Source organism: Neovison vison, chromosome 13, assembly GCF_020171115.1.
Source record: "Neovison vison isolate M4711 chromosome 13, ASM_NN_V1, whole genome shotgun sequence".
In the NCBI taxonomy this organism is placed as follows: Eukaryota; Metazoa; Chordata; class Mammalia; order Carnivora; family Mustelidae; genus Neogale; species Neogale vison.
This window is the reverse complement of record NC_058103.1, coordinates 109,002,490-109,019,402: the sequence shown is the minus strand read 5'-3', so window position 1 is coordinate 109,019,402 and position 16,913 is coordinate 109,002,490. Positions and strand designations below refer to the sequence as shown.

General features: G+C 36.1%; 1 protein-coding gene and 1 non-coding gene across 5 annotated transcripts in view; one reads left to right on the top strand and one right to left on the bottom strand.

The window, feature by feature from the left end:
* Nucleotides 1-16,913, top strand: part of TCF12 (transcription factor 12) — a 389,433-nt gene that overhangs the window by 139,123 nt on the left and 233,397 nt on the right. The gene's annotated exons all lie outside the window — the stretch shown is intronic.
* On the bottom strand, nucleotides 2,156-2,262 carry LOC122894914. Its single transcript, XR_006381911.1, has one exon. It is a non-coding gene; the product is annotated as a U6 spliceosomal RNA (small nuclear RNA).

The window sequence follows — 16,913 nt, the reverse complement described above, 5'->3', positions numbered from 1 at the left end:
CTGCTGAAGGGAGCTATCTTGATCTTGTCACACCTACTGGGTATATCCAGTTACTTGACAATGCAGTGGTAGGGGAGGGGGAGAGGTATAAAGCTCTTGGTCCACTTGCTGTAATTTGGGACAGTTTCTAAGGCCTGTCCCAGGTTGGGGACTCCCTATGTGATGGCCTAAGGCATTTGTGGCTATCACATCACAATTCGACTTCTTCGTGTACCCGCTTGTGCTTCCTTCAACTTGTCATAGGTATTGCCCATGAGAGCACTTCCCAGTGGACTTCTTGAACGCAAATAATCCATCTAAAAGTCTGTTTCCCAGGAAACCTAACCCGTAGCACCTCAGAAAGTTCTCTTATGGCCCCTTAGAAACACTCCGTCACTTAACAAACAATGATCATTCTTATTTTATTACCATAGATTAGTTTTGCCACTTCTAGAATATTATGTAAATGGAATCACAATAGTATGTTCTCTTCTGTGTCTGGCTTCTTTGCTAAAAAGACTCACCCAAGTTGTGTCTAGCACTACGTTCTTATTGCTGAATAGCAGTGTTCCATTGTGTTAGTAAATCATTATATATTTATCCATTTAGGTGTCTGCAGTCATTAGAAATATTTTAAAGTGTTTGGCTATTATGAATGAGGCTGTTAGAAACAGTCTTGGGTAATTCAGTTCGCAAACTTAAATGTTTTTATTTCTCTGGGATAAATATGAAGAGTGGAATCTCTCAGCATATATAGAAATATGTAACTTTCTAAAAAATTGCTGAAGAGTTTTTCCAAAGTGATTTCACTATTTTATACTCCCACCAGCAATGTATGAGAGTTCTAGTTGCTCTACCCTCTTTCCAATACTTGAATTCTTATTGATATGTTATACTTAGTTTTATCATGTTATTTAATTTTTTTTGTGCCTTGGTTCTTGCCTTTCTCACTTATTTTTGGTTAATCAAATATATTTTTGTATTCCAATTTAATTTCTTGAATGACTTTTTAGCTGTACCTCTTTCAATTATTTTAAGAGTTGCTCTAGGGATTAAAGTATACATTCATTACAGTCTATGTGAACTTTATATTTACCATATCAAGATAAAATTAAGAATCTTGTAAAGAATTATTTCATTTGCCTCTTTTTATTCTTTGTCATAAGATTATTTTAAAGTTTTCAAAACAGCTTCATAGTTTCTGCTTTTAATATTCCTGTGCACTTTAAAGAAAATTGAGGAAAAATAGTCATTTATCCTTATGTAACTACCATTTCTGTTCTTTCCTTCTTGTGGATCCAAATCTTATCTGGTGTCATTTTTTTCTTTTTCTTTTTTAAAAGATTTTATTTATTTATTTGACAGAGATCACAGTAGGCAGAGAGGTAGGTGCAGGGGGAGAGAAGCAGGCTGCCTGCTGAGCAGAGAGCCCAATTCGGAGCTCCATTCCAGGACCCTAAGATCATGATCTAAGCTTAAGGGGGAGGTTTACTTAACCCACTGAGCATCCAGGCTCCCCTGGTGTCATTTTCTTCAGCATGAAGACTTTAGTATTTCTTGTACTTCAGATCTCTAAGCAGTTACTTCAGACGACTTTCTCTTTTCCTCTTAGAATTTTAATGATGTCATTTTATTGTCTCTTGCCTCCATTGTTTTTGATGTGTGGTCAGCCTTTATTTATGTCACTTTTCCCTTATGTAATTTGTCTTTCTTCCTTCTGGTTGAATTTAAGATTTCTTTCTTTGTGTTTGCGTTTAGCCATTTGATGATTGTGTGTATTATTGAGGTTTGCTTTGTATTTTTCCTGCTTAGAGATTACTGAGATCATTGGATTTGCATATATTCAGTGATGTTTTCCACAGATTTGGGGACATTTTTGCAGTTTTTCCCCCGGATGTATATTCTGTATCATTTTCTCATATACTTCTCATACTCTGATTATATTTATTTTAGACCATTTAATATTGTTTAACAAGTAGCTGAGGTGCTGTTTCTTTTCTCGAATTTTTTTCTACTTCATATTGAATAATTTTTTTATTGATTCCTATCCATTTTCACTTACAGTTTCTTCTTCTGGTTCCAGTGCATTTAGTTTATTCAGTGAATTTTAATTTCAGTTAATACGATTTTAAATTCTACAATTGCCATTTAGATTTTCTTTCTTTCTTCTTTTTTTTTTAATGTGTAGTGGTTCACAAATTTTCATGTCTTCCTTGTGTAGGGGTCATGATAATGTTATCTGTATCGTTCTGGTTTTAGTGTATGTGCTGCTGAAATGAGCATTAGAATTTCCATTTTCAAATACATTTCCATTTTCTCTGCTGAGAGTGTCTTTGTCCATTCATTTTGACCATCTTTCTCTTAAAGTCTTTGAATATATAATAGCTGCTTTAAAATCCTTTCCTCCTGATTCCAACATCTGTGATCTCGATGTATGGATTTTTTTTCCTGGGCTATAGGTCATATTTTTATTTCTCCATGCCTGTGTTAATTTTTTATTTTGTATTAGAAAATGTACGAGATGTGCTGTAGAAGTTTTGGTTTCTCTCTATAGAGTTTTGTTTTTTGCTCTGGTAAGTAGTTACATTATTGGTCAATTATCTGGAGGCTTGGTTTTATGCTCTGTTAGAACAGGTTTGTAGAAAGCCCAAATTATTTACCAAGCATCCCTGATTAGTTTCCTCTGTGGTACCGGTAGATGAAATCTATGATCAGTTATTTTAGCCTTCTAGGCATTGCTCTCAGTTGGGTTTCTTTTGTTGTCCCCTGTATTTATGTTGTTAGGTCAGCCAAGGATTTGAATGTAAATCTTTGGACCGTCCCCAAAGTCATATCTGTGGCTTGACTTTATCCTTTTTATGATTCCTCTCCTTACTTTCCAGCCACACTGGCATTTCCCAAATTCTGTTTTCTGGCTTTTTAAACAAAGAAGATAGTAACTTTCTGCTTGTTCAGCTGTGATATGCCATACTGACTATGGGATGTCTTCATTAGACAAACCTGATAGATTTGGATCTTAGTCAGTGAATCTGGTTTATTTTTTCACTCTTCAGGTCCTTTCCAATTTCTGCCTTTTGCTCACTCTTCCTTGCCTTCAAACAGTTTTTAAAAAATTTTTTCCATAGTTTATAATTGTTATTTTCAATTGAATACCTTAGAAAACTGGTCACTAGAATATTTTGTTTGATAAACTTTTTTTTTTTATTCCGTAAGTATCCCTTGCACTACTTCCTAGTCTACTCTACTGCAGAAGCAACCACTGTCTTTATTTTTATCACTGTGATTTTGTTGTTTTTAGATCAGCATATGAATGGAATCTGATTTCTATTATTAAGCATATGTTTTTTTTTTTTTTTATTAAGCATATGGTTACCAAGATTTATGCATGTTGTTGTATGTACCCCTAGTCCATGTCTTTGTATTGCTGAATGGGATTGGTTTAAATGGATAAACTATATAGATTTTTTAATTATTTCTTTCCTTCTCTCCCTCTGCCCCCCCCTTTCTTTCTAAAAGGTTTTTATTTATTTATTTGAGAGAGCGACCACAAGCCAGAGGTGAGGGAGGGAGAAACAGACTCTCAGTTAAGCAGGGAGCACCACATGGGGCTCAGTTCCAGGACCCTGGAATCATGACCTGAGCTGAAGGCAACACTTAACTGACTGAGCCACCAGGTGCCCCTATTCTTTTTTTTTTTTTTTTTAAATAAAGTGATGGTTATCTGGATTGTTTTCAGTTTTAGCTGATATGAATGCTGTCCTTAATATGAGTGTAAAAGTTTTCTTGTGACTGTATGTTTTTCCTCACTGTGACTTGGGAAAATACCTAGGGATAGATTGTTGTGTCATAGGGTATGTATATTTTAATCTTTGAAGAAACTGCCAATTTTCTAAAGTGTAAGATGTGGTGTACAGATCTTATTTTTATGTCAAGATTATATTATTATTTAATGGAAGTCATTGTTAGTGTGTGTTTTTCATTGCTGATACTTTTGATAAACACTCCTCTGTTTTAAACTAAAAATACTCTGAGGTAAAGATTTCAAAAGTGGTATGATTTATTTACAAAGGCAGAGACCAAGTTTTTCAGTTAGTTTTAACAGCCCAAAGGTGTTTGCTATGGTAGGTTTTTGATCTAATTATCCATCTCTTAAGTTGTAGATACTTTCAAATGACTTAAGTTCATTTATTTTTTTATGGGTTAAGCTTTAATTATGAGAGTTCAAAATTTAGAAATCCATACATGGTGCTGATTTTTGCTTATATGTTACTATAGTAAATACACATGCTTGTGGAAAACACAAGTCAGGGGCTCAGCTAAGAGTCTTCTTAATGTGGTTGCTTTTGTGTCTTGGTCATCAATTATGTCCTTTTTGAAGGCTCCCTTGCAAACTCTTACTGTTAAGTGAGACTGGGGAGAATCAGTATAAGTTGGTAAGTAAAAAGCTATACCTGCCACTAGAAAACCTGCCCTTATATTAACTTCCAGTGTTATTTTATGTATAAAAACTTTTTTTTAAATTGAACTTGTTGTATGTATTCAGCACTATAGGTGATACAGTGTAAGAACTGAATGTGCTCCTTTTTTTTTTTTAAAGATTTTATTTATTTATTTAACAGAGATCACAAGTAGACAGAGGCAGGTGGGGTGGGGTGGGGGAGCAGGCTCCCCACTGAGCAGAGAGCCTGATGCGGGACTTGATCCCAGGACTCTGAGATTGTGACCTGAGCTAAAGGCAGAGGCTTAAGGGCACCCCAGAACTGAATGTACTCTTAAATTAATTGGAGGCTGCTTGTTAAATGGTGTTTACTTTTAACAGTTACAACTTTTGTGGTGTGTGACGTAGATTTTTAAGTTCAGTAAAAGTGTTGAAGAGGACTGAGTAAAGATTAATGAAGTTGGGCAAATTATACAGCAAAGGTGAAATTGAAAGTGAGCATTAAACCAATAAGACTTAAGTATAGAGAAGATAGAAGTGCCAAGAGAAATAATAAGAGATACTATGTATTATAAATCTGCCTAATGGTTACAGTTGAGAGTTTGAATGATAAGCCGCTGAATGACAGGTGCTTGAAGGTGGGGTTACTGTGTCTTGTGCATTTCTGTATCATCAGTGCCTAGAATCCTCCCTAAACCATGAGTGTGTATGCCATAATAAGAAATTATTAAGTTTTTTGACTCCTAGGATTAGAAGGGAAGAGGCCATTGTAACTGGGTCTTCAAAGGCTTTGAACTAGGAGGAACAAAACCCAGCATAACTGACAGTAAACATTTGTAGAACAGATGATTAAATATTCCATTTCACATTGAAGAATTTGGGATTTATTTTCTTGGTAGTGGGGCACTGAAACTGCTTACTTTTAAAATATGGGGTAATGTGTTTTAAAGGGTTGTTTTAGGAAGATTACTTGGACAGGATATTATAAGCTAGTGAAATGTTGTGTAATACTGTTTTAGGAAGCTTCAGAGAGACTGTAGGGTACCATGAAATCCCAGAATAAAAGGGAACAGAAAGGCTGCTTCAGGAGACATTCAGAAGGAATACTCAGTATAGGAATAGAGAGGGAGAAGAGAAGGGAGAATCAAAGATGATGCCAGTTTATAAGTCTGGTTGACCTGAACTCTATAGCATTACCTGCACTATTAGAAATATTAATAATTAGGGTCCAGAGGCATAGGAGGAAGAGATGAAGGACATACAGAGAATTTGGTATTAAGATATATAATGGGGTTTAGGTGATGGCAGGAAAACCAAGTGAAAGTTTCCAGCAAGAATTTGTTGATTTAAGACCCAAAATACAGAACCGAGATTAAGGCTGGGAATGTGCATTGGAAACGTCATTTGGAGGAGACAGTCAAAATCATAAAACTGAATTAGTTGTCCAAAGGATGGAGCATAAAATGAGAAGAACATGGGACGAAGAGCAGGTATTTTTAATTTTTACACAGAAGAAGAACTGTGCAAAAATAGAGGTCAAAAGGTTAATGTCAGCAAATCCCAGAGAGGCATGGTGGTTAACAGGATTAAATGCTGTAGGGTAGAGGTAGGCAAAATATGATCCATGGTCTGTCACCTATTTTTTTATAAATAAAGCTTTATTGGAACACAGCCACTCTTCATTTGTTTATATTTTATCCGCGGCTGCTTTTGTACTACATAATACGGTTGAATAGTTGTAGGGCGAGTGTATCCACAAAGCCTACAATATTAACTTTATGGCCATTCACAGAAGTTTGCTGACCTCTGATACAGAGATGTAAGAAACAAAGACCAACAGTGGACCTTTGTGTTTTATTTTAGGATAACCTTTGGTGTTTTGAAAAAGTTCAGTTTTACCTTACAAACAAATATTTGTTTGAGAACTTTCTGTGTGCCTGGCATTTGGATTTGCTGCTGTGGTCTAGGAGGAGACTAGATAGTTGCAAAAGATTCATTAATGAGTGAGTGAATAAAATGTGAGGACTGCAAGTGGTCAATGTAAATTTTTGTTGAGTCTAGAGAGAAATGAGTCATAGTTTAAAGGATATATGAGGAAGAGATTTTTAAACATAGGGAAAAATATGAAGGAAAATTTTTATGGAGTTCTCAGACTCACAGTGTGTTGCCATTGCAGGAATTAATGGTCTAAGACTTGAACGCAGGGAGTACACAGGCCTCATTACAGGAAATGAATAGAATTGTTTGTGGAATTAAGTTAAGAATAGTAATTGCTCACACAGCTGTTTTTAAATAGCAAATTGTGTTAGGTAATCAGCAAAAATCCACTAAAATGTACTTGATAGTTATGCAGAAGCTGCTTTATTGGTACTGACTTATGATCCTAATGGGTACTATAAAAACAAACAAACTAAAAACCTATGTATGCAGTTTTCACATTGGTATGCTACTGTATGTTTTTTGTTTAATGTAAAAGTACAGTTGTAATGCTTTCATCTTCTTTCCCCACCACCAAACCCAGATATAATTGTCTTGTTCGAAAGAGCAGCACCATGAACTTTATGAGCGCACAGAGCAATGAGGTGTGCTCCCATTGAAAGGAGTAGTATCTAATTGCTTCTCTGTCTTCCTCCATAGACAAAAATGGAATGTTTAATTGTGTGGTTGGATTTAGGGATACTAATTTTCTTTCTGTTTTTCTCTGTATTTTGTTGGATTGTACTTTGGTTCTTTCTTTTAGATATGACTGTTTCTAGGACTCCTTTTAATTTATTTGTTAGCTTTTGAGCAATGCTCTGCTTTTTTTGGGTAGCTTCTCTAAGGATGTTAATACACATCATTAGCTTCTCACAGTCTATTTAGACTTATATTGGTACCAGTTCACGTAAAATGCAGAAATCTTGTGACTTTACAAGTCTGTTTACCCATGGCCCTGCCTTCCTTTATGCTGTATTTTTCATTTGTATTACCTCTGTTTTAACTCCTATGAGAGAATGTTATGCAGGCGCTTCTTGGAGATATTGTGGGTTTATTTCCACCCACCACAATAAAGTGAATATTGCAATAAACTGAGTCAAATGATTTGCTTTTCCAGTGCATCTAAAAGTTAAATTTACACTATAGTGTAGTCTGTTAAGTGTGCAATAGCATTATGTCTTAAAAAAAAAAAACAATGTACACACCTTAATTTAAAAATACTATACTGCTAAAAAATGCTAACCATCATCCGCTTTCAGCAGTTTGTCATCTTCTTGCTGGTAGAGGTTCTTGCTTTGACTTTTGACTGGTTTGACTTGCAGACTGATCAGCGAAATGGTTGCTGAAGGTTAGGGCAGTTTCTGAAAATGACAGTAAAGTTTGCTGTCAATTGCCACCTCCTTTTCCAAAGATTTCTTTGTAGCATCTGATGCTGTTTGATAGTACTTAACCCACAGTAAGACTTTAAAAATTAGAGTCAGTCTTTTTAGACCCTGCTGTTTTATCAAGTAAGTTTTTTAATATTCTAAATCCTTTGTTGTCATTTCAGCAGTCTTCACAGTATCTTCACCAGGAGTAGATTCCATTTCATGAAACCAATTTCTTTGCTCATCCATAAGAAGTAGCTCCTCTTCTGTTAAAATGTTATCATGAGATTACAGCAGTTCAGTCACATCTTCAGAATCCAGTTCTTTAATTCTAGTTCTCTTGCTATTTCCACATCTGCAGTAACCTTCTCCATTGAAGTCTTGAACTGGTCAAAGTCATTCATGAGGGTTAGAATCAACTTCTTTCAAACCCCTGTTCATATTGATATTTTTTACCTCTTCTCATTGAATCATGCATGTTCTCAGTGACATTTAGTATGGTGAATCCTTTCCAGAAGGTTTTCCGTTGACTTTGCACAGATCCATCAGACTTGCTATCTGTGGCAGCTCTAGCCTTACAAAATGTATTTTTTCAATAGTAAGACTTGAAAGTTGAAATTACTCATTGATCCATGGCTGCAGAATGGATGTGGTGGATGAGCAGGCATGTAAACATTAGTCTCATTGTGCATTTCCATCAGAGCTCTTGGATGACCAGGTGCATCATTGTCAATGAGAGGTAATATTTTGAAAGGAATCCTTTTTTCTGAGCAGTAGGTCAGAACAGTGGGCTCAAAATATTCAGTAAACCATGTTGTAAACAGATAAGCTGTCATCCAACTTTGTCATTCCATTTGCAGAGCACAGGCAGAGTATATTTAGCATAATTCTTAAGGGCCCTAGGATTTTCATAATGGTAAATGACCGTTGGCTTCAACTGAAAGTCACGAGCTGCATTAGCCCCTAACAGGAGAGTCAGCCTATTCTAAGAAGCTTTGAAGCCAGGCCTCCATCTGTGAAAGTCCTAGATGGCATCTTTTTCCAAAATAAGGCTGTTTCATCTACATTGGAAATCTGTTGTTTACTATAGCTTTTTTTTTTTTTTAAGCCAAGAGAGCCTTTTAATTAAAAGTTATCAAATGTTTTTGTTGTTCAGAAATAGAAACATTAATTCATCTCTAAGACAAAGTATTTTCTGTGGCAACAAAAACACAAATTCTGTGTATCCACCGTCCTCTTGCATTCTTTTTTTAAAAATTTTTAAATATAAATTCAATTAATTAACACATAATGTATTATTGGTTTCAGAGGTGGAGGTCAGTGATTTTTCAGTCTTATATAATACCCAGTGCTATAACCACCTTTCTTAATTATATAAGCTGGATCTTCTGGATAGTTGTTGCAGCTTCTGCATCAGTACTTGCTGCTTTACCTTACACTTTTATATTGTGAGGATGGCTTTCTTCCTTAAACCTTATGAACCAGTTTCTGCTACATTCAGACTTGTGCAGCCCCTTCGTCTTTCTCAGCCCCTAGAGACCTAAAGAGAGTTAAGGCCTTGCTTTGAATTAGGCTTTGGCCTAAGGGAATGGTGTGATTGCTTTGGTCTTCTATCCAGACCACTAAATCTTTATATCAACAATAAGGGTGTTTTGCTTTCTCATCAGTCATGTATTCACTGGAAAAGTACTTGTAATTTCCTTCCAGAACTTTTCCTTAGTATTCACAGTTTGGCTAACTGTTTGGCAAGGAGACCTAGCTTTAGACCTTTCTTGGATATCGACATGCCTTCCTCACTAAGCTTATTCATTTCTTTCTTTCTTTCTTTTTTTTTTTAAAAGATTTTATTTATTTATTTGACAGACAGAGATCACAAGTAGGCAGAGAGGCAGGCAGGCAGAAAGGAGGAAGCAGACTCCCTGCCAAGCAGAGAGCCCTATGCAGGGCTTGATTCCAGGACACTGGGATCATGACCTGAGCTGAAGGTAGAGGCTTAACCCACTGAGCCACTGAGCCATCCAGGCACCCCAGTTTATTCATTTCTTGCTTCTGATGTAAAGTGAGATACATGCTATTCTTCTTTCACGCAAACACTTCCAGGCCATTGTAAGGTTATTAATTGGCCTAATTTCAATATTGTTGTGTCTGAAGGAACAGGGAGGACTGAGGAGATGGAGAACGAGAAGAGTGAGAGAGTTGGGGAGTGGTAGGTTTGTGGAGCATTTGGAACACCAAAACATTTATTAAGTTTACCATCGTATATGGGTGCAGCGACTCTACAAAGCAGAGTTAAAATAGTAACATCAAAGATCGCTGATCACAGATCATCATAATAAATATAATAGTGGAAATAGTTTGACATAGTGCAAGAATTACCAAAATATGACATAGAAACATGAAGTGAGCAAATGGTGTTGGAAAAATGGTACAGATAGACTTGTTCAGTGTAGGGTTGGCACAGACCTTCAGTTTGTAATAAATACAGTATAAATACAGTATCTGTGAAGCACAACAGTATGCCTGTAATTTTTTATATAAATGTTTTAACAAAGTTGAAAGGAAAATACAGTTTTTTATATTTACTATTTCTGGTGCTCTTCTTTCCTTCCTCAGTTTCCAAGTTTCTCTCTCATAACATTTGCTTCAACTCGAAAAACTTCTTTTAGTATTTATTGTACTGCAGTTTCTTTTCTTTTTTTTTGAAAATGGATTTCATCTCCATTCTTGAGGGATATTTGTATTTTGGCTGATACTCCCCACACTCCCCTTTATCTTTTTTTAATTTTGTTTTTTTTTAAGATTTTATTTATCTGAGAGAAAGAGAAAGAGAGAAAACACAAGTGGGTGAGGGGCAGAGGGAGAAACAGACTCCCAGCTGAGCAGGGAGTCTGATTTGGGGCTTCATCCCAGGACCCCAGGATCATGACCTGAGCCAAATCAAACGCTTAAACAACTGAGCCACCTGAGTTCTTCTCTACTCCCCTTACCTTAAAGATATGTTTCCATATGTATTGACATCCATAGTTTCTGGAGATAACTCTATAGTAATTTGAATTGCAGTTTCTCTGTTTGTAATATGTCTCTTTTACCACTTTCAACATTTTCTGTGTATTTTTCGTTAGAAGTTTGTTATTTGTCTAGGTGTGGGGCTTTTCACATTTATCCTATTTAAGCTCACTGAGTGCCTATAATTGGTAAGTTTATGTCTCTTACCACATTTGTGGAATTTTTGGCCATTATTTCTTCAACATTTTTTTTCATATTCTCTGTTCTGTCACTATGCCTATGTTAGACTTTTTAACATCTTCCCTTAGTTTTCTAAGGGCCTTTTTATTTTTCTATTAATATTTTTCTCTTTTTATCAAATTGAATTATTTCTGTTGAGCAGTCATCATATTTATACTCACTCCTCTGTCATCACCATTCCTCCCTTTAACTCATCCTGGAAGTTTTTTGGTTTTTTGTTGTTGTTGTTGTTGTTGTTGTTTTTAAGATTTTAGATATTTTAATTTTTATTTCTAAGGCTTACATCATGTCTTTTGTTTTCTTTATCTGTTAGATTTTTAATCTTTTCTTGTATTATGAGCATATGTCCTTTACCTCATTAAGCATAGTTATAGTAACTGCCTTAATGTCCTTGTCTGAAAAATCTCAATGTCTGGGCCATCTGAGATTGGCCTCGCTTGATTATCTTTTCCTTTGAGATTGGGTCACATTTCATTATCAAGGAATTTGGGATTGTATTATGGGTATCTGTGAATGTTATTTGTATGGAAATTTTGTTTTCTTTCATGTTCCTCAAAAGAGTTTGGATTTCTTTGTTCTAGTGAGCCATTAATTGGATTTAGACTTAAAGTACAAACTCTTTGTTGCCTGAGCTTGGCACCTGTTCAAATCTCAACTTGATTTTTTTAGTCTCAGCTGCATATTGCCTTGTCTTGCCTGGTGAATATGTGCTTCAGGGCTCTGCCAAGACTGGCGTAGAGATATACCAAAGTTTGGGACTCCTCTTTTCTACATCTCTTACTGGGATTCTGTCATTACTTTGTGATGACTATGGCTGTTCTGCCTCTTCAAGCTAGAAAGACATTTATTGGAACTTTTGTTCTGCATGCTGTGGCTACTGCTTATGTACAGGATAAAAGCTTTGAGAACAGGAAGATCACCTATTTTGATCCTTAAAAACTGTTAAAAAGATAAAGTCACTCATTCTAGTCATTTCTTCCACATTTATGTTATCATCTAAATAAGCCTGTTAACTTTTTCACTCCCCAGAGCCTCTAAGTAGTTGTTTTACGTTTGTATTTTTCCCAGAATTTATAGAAGCTATCTGTGGGAGCTTACTAGATTGTTTTGGAAGCTGCGCCTACTAGGTCACTTGAGAGGTTTCCTCCAACATATTTGCCATCTGCTTTCAAAAATAATACTTTGTTTAAAAAATAAGTATTATTTTACTAATTCTTCATCTACTTAGACTGCTAGACATAACTTTTTTATTTTGGGTGTCTTCTTTTTATTTATTTATTTATTTATGTTTGATTTAAAGATTATTTATTTATTAATTTGACAGACAGAGATCACAAATAGGCAGATAGAGAGGAAGGAAAGCAGGCTCCCCGCCAAGCAGAGAGCCCAATGTGGGGCTCCATTCCAGGACCCTGAGATCATGACCTGAGCCGAAGGCAGAGGCTTTAACCCACTGAGCCACCCAGGTGTCCCAGGGTATCTTCTTTTTAATCCATCCATAGCTACTGAATTCTTACGACAGTTACACAAATGCCTTAATTTTTTATGTGCTTAGTCATTCAGTAAACATTTGAAAGCAGAATATACTTCTCCTAAGTACCAAAACAACATAGATATGAACAAGGTATGCTCCCTATCAATAAGTTTTATTGTTAGAACATAAATGAAAACAGCTAACAGTGTTTAAGGCAGAGTAAGTACATATAAACTTCTCAAGAAGTGCAATTAATTTAGACTTACTTAATGGAGAACACTGCTCAGAGGAGGAGGCATTTGATCTTCGGCTGAATCAAAATTAGAAATTTTATTAGGTTAGGGGTTAGATGAAGGGGATCTCCTGGGGAAGGGAACAGTAGAATATGAATTTGGTATGTTTGGGAAGTGATTAATACCCTGATGAGATTGGGGGCATTGAGTTTTTGAAGGGATATAATACGTACTGAAGCTGAAAGGGTAGATCAAGGCCACCTTGAAGAATGCCATACTCAGGAGTGTGAATGTTATTCCTAAAGCAGCAAAGGATCACATTTATGGAATGAATGGATGTGATTCAGCTTGTGTTTATGGCAAGATAAGTGGGCGGTCAATGTTAACTGTGGATTGAAATGGAAACATAAAAGACGAACAAGCAATACACAATACCTGAACCACGGCACTGTATATACATGAAGAGAACAAGTGGATAGTTGGTTGAAATACTGATGAGGTAGAAATTAATGTGAAGAGTGACTGGTTAAGGAAATACAAAAAAGAAGGGTGTGAATCAAGAGATTAATGACGTTTCTAATTGTAAATTAAAATTACATTTGTAAATATCCCAGCATCATGCTGAGTATATGAATCTTTTTGGAACATATTAAATTATTTAAAATTCCTTTTCTAGTACTGTAGTATAGAGTGTACTATAATGAATACAAAGTTGTTTGTCTTAGAACATGCGTTCAGGTCATTTCACCATTAATGGTATATGAGGTCAGTGTTGGTTTAGCTACCAAGCCTAGTCAGGATTTAAGTTTCTTTAAAAGTTAATAATTTTTGCTGTTTGGGAGTAATTGTCTAGCTTATAGAGTCCTTTGCAGTCTCACCTCTCACCGCTCCTCACAGAATTTCAAAAAAAGTATGGTTATTTAGAAAATTGGTTTTGATTATTATTTTAAAAAGGAATGATAAGCTAACAAATAGGGAACCAGTTTCAGCCTCACCTTTATTAAACTGATCTTATTTCCATTTTATACATTCATTTTTCCATGCATATTTATTAGTACCTATTTGTGTCATTCACTTTTCTAGGTAACAAATACTTAACAGTGAACAAAATAGATCACATCTGTATTCTCATGGATTTTTCAATCTGTTGGAAAAAGGGCAGATAATAAACACCTCCACTGTAAGATGACATTTCAACAGAAACCTAAAGGAAATTAAGGGAAAGACCATTCAATATATCTGGGTGGGGAGCATTTTATGAAGAGGAAAGAGCAAGTGGAAAGGCCCCAGAAAGGGGACCTGTTTGGTGTATTTGAGCAAAAGCAGGGGGCCATATTGTTGAAATAGATTCATCCAAGAGAAGGAGTAGTAGGAGATAAAGTTAGAGAGGTGGCAGGCAGAACCTGTAAAACATTGTAGACCTATTTAGTTCTGAGTGAGATGGGAATCCTATGGTAGATTTTGAGCATAAGATGGACATGATTGTTTCTAAAAGGTCATTCTAGTTGGTATGTAAAGAATACAGACTAGAAGGGCTAGAAGAAGGGGAATGCATTAACAAATGAGAGATTTTTTTTGCTGAGACTCATTAGAGTCTGAGACAGTCAAGCCTGTTTTTAAAAAGAGTTGACTGTCTTTAGCGCCTCTATGAGGTAAAACAACTGACAGTGTTCTTTGGATACAGGGCTTCAGCATTTATATTGGAGAGAGGAGTACAGGTGTCCCCTGCTCTCCAAAACTTCATTTTATGCCACTTTGCTTTTACCAAAAACCTACATTTGTACCTGTTTTTGGTAACTGAAAGCAGAACAGGATTTTTGCTTTTACCAATGGTAATTGCTTCTTTGCTTTTTGCCATTTCAAATTACAAAAGTCTTTTCATAGGACATTTCGTAGGAATACTCTACTTCCAGATAGCAAAGGAAACAAGATACCAGGTCACCAGATAGTTCCCAGTGTGGTAGAACATACCTGCTTGCACTCTGGAATTTAGTTTCAATCTCTCGCAATCAGGCATTATCTTTTTTTTTTTTTTTTTTTTTTTTTTTGGTAAAAGGCAGACTTGCCATTTTCTTTGGATCCTCTGCTCTGTTTCAATTACTGAAATATCCTTTCAAATGTATCTTTACATGGTATTTATATAGAGTGCTATAGCTAATAACATGGCTAATTCCAAGAAAATGACTAATTTTGAAAATAACTTGTAAACACAGTTATTTTGCTATGTTATTAGCTATGTGTTTATTAGTATATTTTGGCACTAGAATATTCCTACGTTATATTTTGTTCTTAGTAATATCAAATAGAAATTGTGGTTGAATTTTAAAAGGTGACCTGTGATTCCTTTTACTCTTCTTACTGTTCTCATTTTCTTACATACTTTTAAAAAGAATTGATTGTTTTGACTGTTATTGCACAGTATCTCAATTTTTATTTTTATTTTTTAATTAAAGATTTTTATTTATTTACTTGACAGAGATCACAAGTAGGCAGAGAGAGAGAGAGGAAGGGAAGCAGGCTCCCCGCCGAGCAGAGAGCCCGATTGCCAGTCTCAATTCCAGGACCCTCAGATCCATGACCTGAGCTGAAGGGAGAGGCTTAACCCACTGAGCCACCCAGGCACCCCTCAATTTTTATGTTTAAAAAAAACCTCTGTAATCACTATTATATACCTCATATGAGGAACCATGTCTTCTCTTAAATCTCCTTAGGATTTTAAGATTATCATAGCTTTTCTGTTTTATTTGTTTTCATTAATATTTAGCGTAACAGCAAAAGGTTTGCTATTACATTCTTTTTTTTTTTTAAGATTTTTAAATTTTATTTATTGAATAGAGAGAGAGATCACAAGTAGACAGAACAGCAGGCAGAGAGAAAGCGGGGGAAGCAGGCTCCCCACCAAACAGGGAGCCTGATGCGGGGCTCGATCCCAGGACCCTGAGATCATGACCTGAGCCGAAGGCAGAGGCTTAACCCACTGAGCCACCCAGGTGCCCCAGATTTGCTATTATATTCTAATTGACCCTACTTCACAATGAATTTCTGGAAAAACACATTAGTAGATTTATTTTATAAGTCTGTAAAATCATACAATAAAAATGGTGTTGGGATTTATTTGTATATTAACTTAAAATTGATTGTAGCCTTGGAGTGTTAACTAAACAAATACCATTACTCCACAAATAAAATTGAGTAAAGAAATTGTTGAAGAGACACATGGATAGCTTTGGTTATCTAGCATAGCCATCTCCAGTCCAATTTCTTTCATCAAATTATTTATTGAATCACGTTATAGCAGATGGCAGTCCTGCCAAGTATATTGTCTTTCCCTTATTTATTTATTTTATTTATTTTTTTTTTAAGATTTTTATTTATTTGATAGACAGAGAGAGATCACAGGTAGGCAGAGAGAGAGAGGGAAGCAGGCTCCCCGCTGAGCAGAGAGCCTGATGCGGGGCTCGATCCCAGGACCCTGAGATCATGACCCGAGCCGAAGGCAGAGGCTTAACCCACTGAGCCACCCAGGCGCCCCTCCCTTATTTATAACAGTGTTGGGATTTGATATTTGTAAAGTACATTTTACTTGCTAGGATAAAAAAACTTGAATTCAGTGCTCCTAAAGGGGTGCGTGTGTGTGTGTGTGTGTGTGTGTGTGTGTGACAGAGAGAGAGAGAGAGAGAGAGAGAGATTCCCTGTGCTCTTCCTTCCAACTTTATGTATGTCCCTTTTTCATAAGGGTAGATACCAAGCAGAGTGGTTGTAGTGTCTTGTTTTTCTTATCAGCTTTTACTGCAGGGATATCCTAACCACTCTTCACTCCATTCTTTGTATTGTCCGCCTTCTTCCTTTCATTCTTTCTGTGCCCAATAGACTCCCCACTACTATCTGAAATATTTTCCCAGTTCCAGAGCTGTTTGTCACTTTACTCTGGTCTCAGCATCAGGTGGCAGTCATTGGTGACAGTGGCAAGTAGGAAAAGATGGAACTGGTCAGCAGCTTTTCTCCTTATTCACTCCTTTTACCTCCTGGCAGATCTTCCCTGAGTCTTCAAGATTTTTTTTTTTTTTTTTTTTTTTTATTTATTTGAGAGAGAGAGAGACAGTGAGAGAGAGCATGAGCGAGGAGAAGGTCAGAGAGCGAAGCAGACTCCCCATGGAGCTGGGAGCCTGATGTGGGACTCGATCCCGGGACTCCAGGAT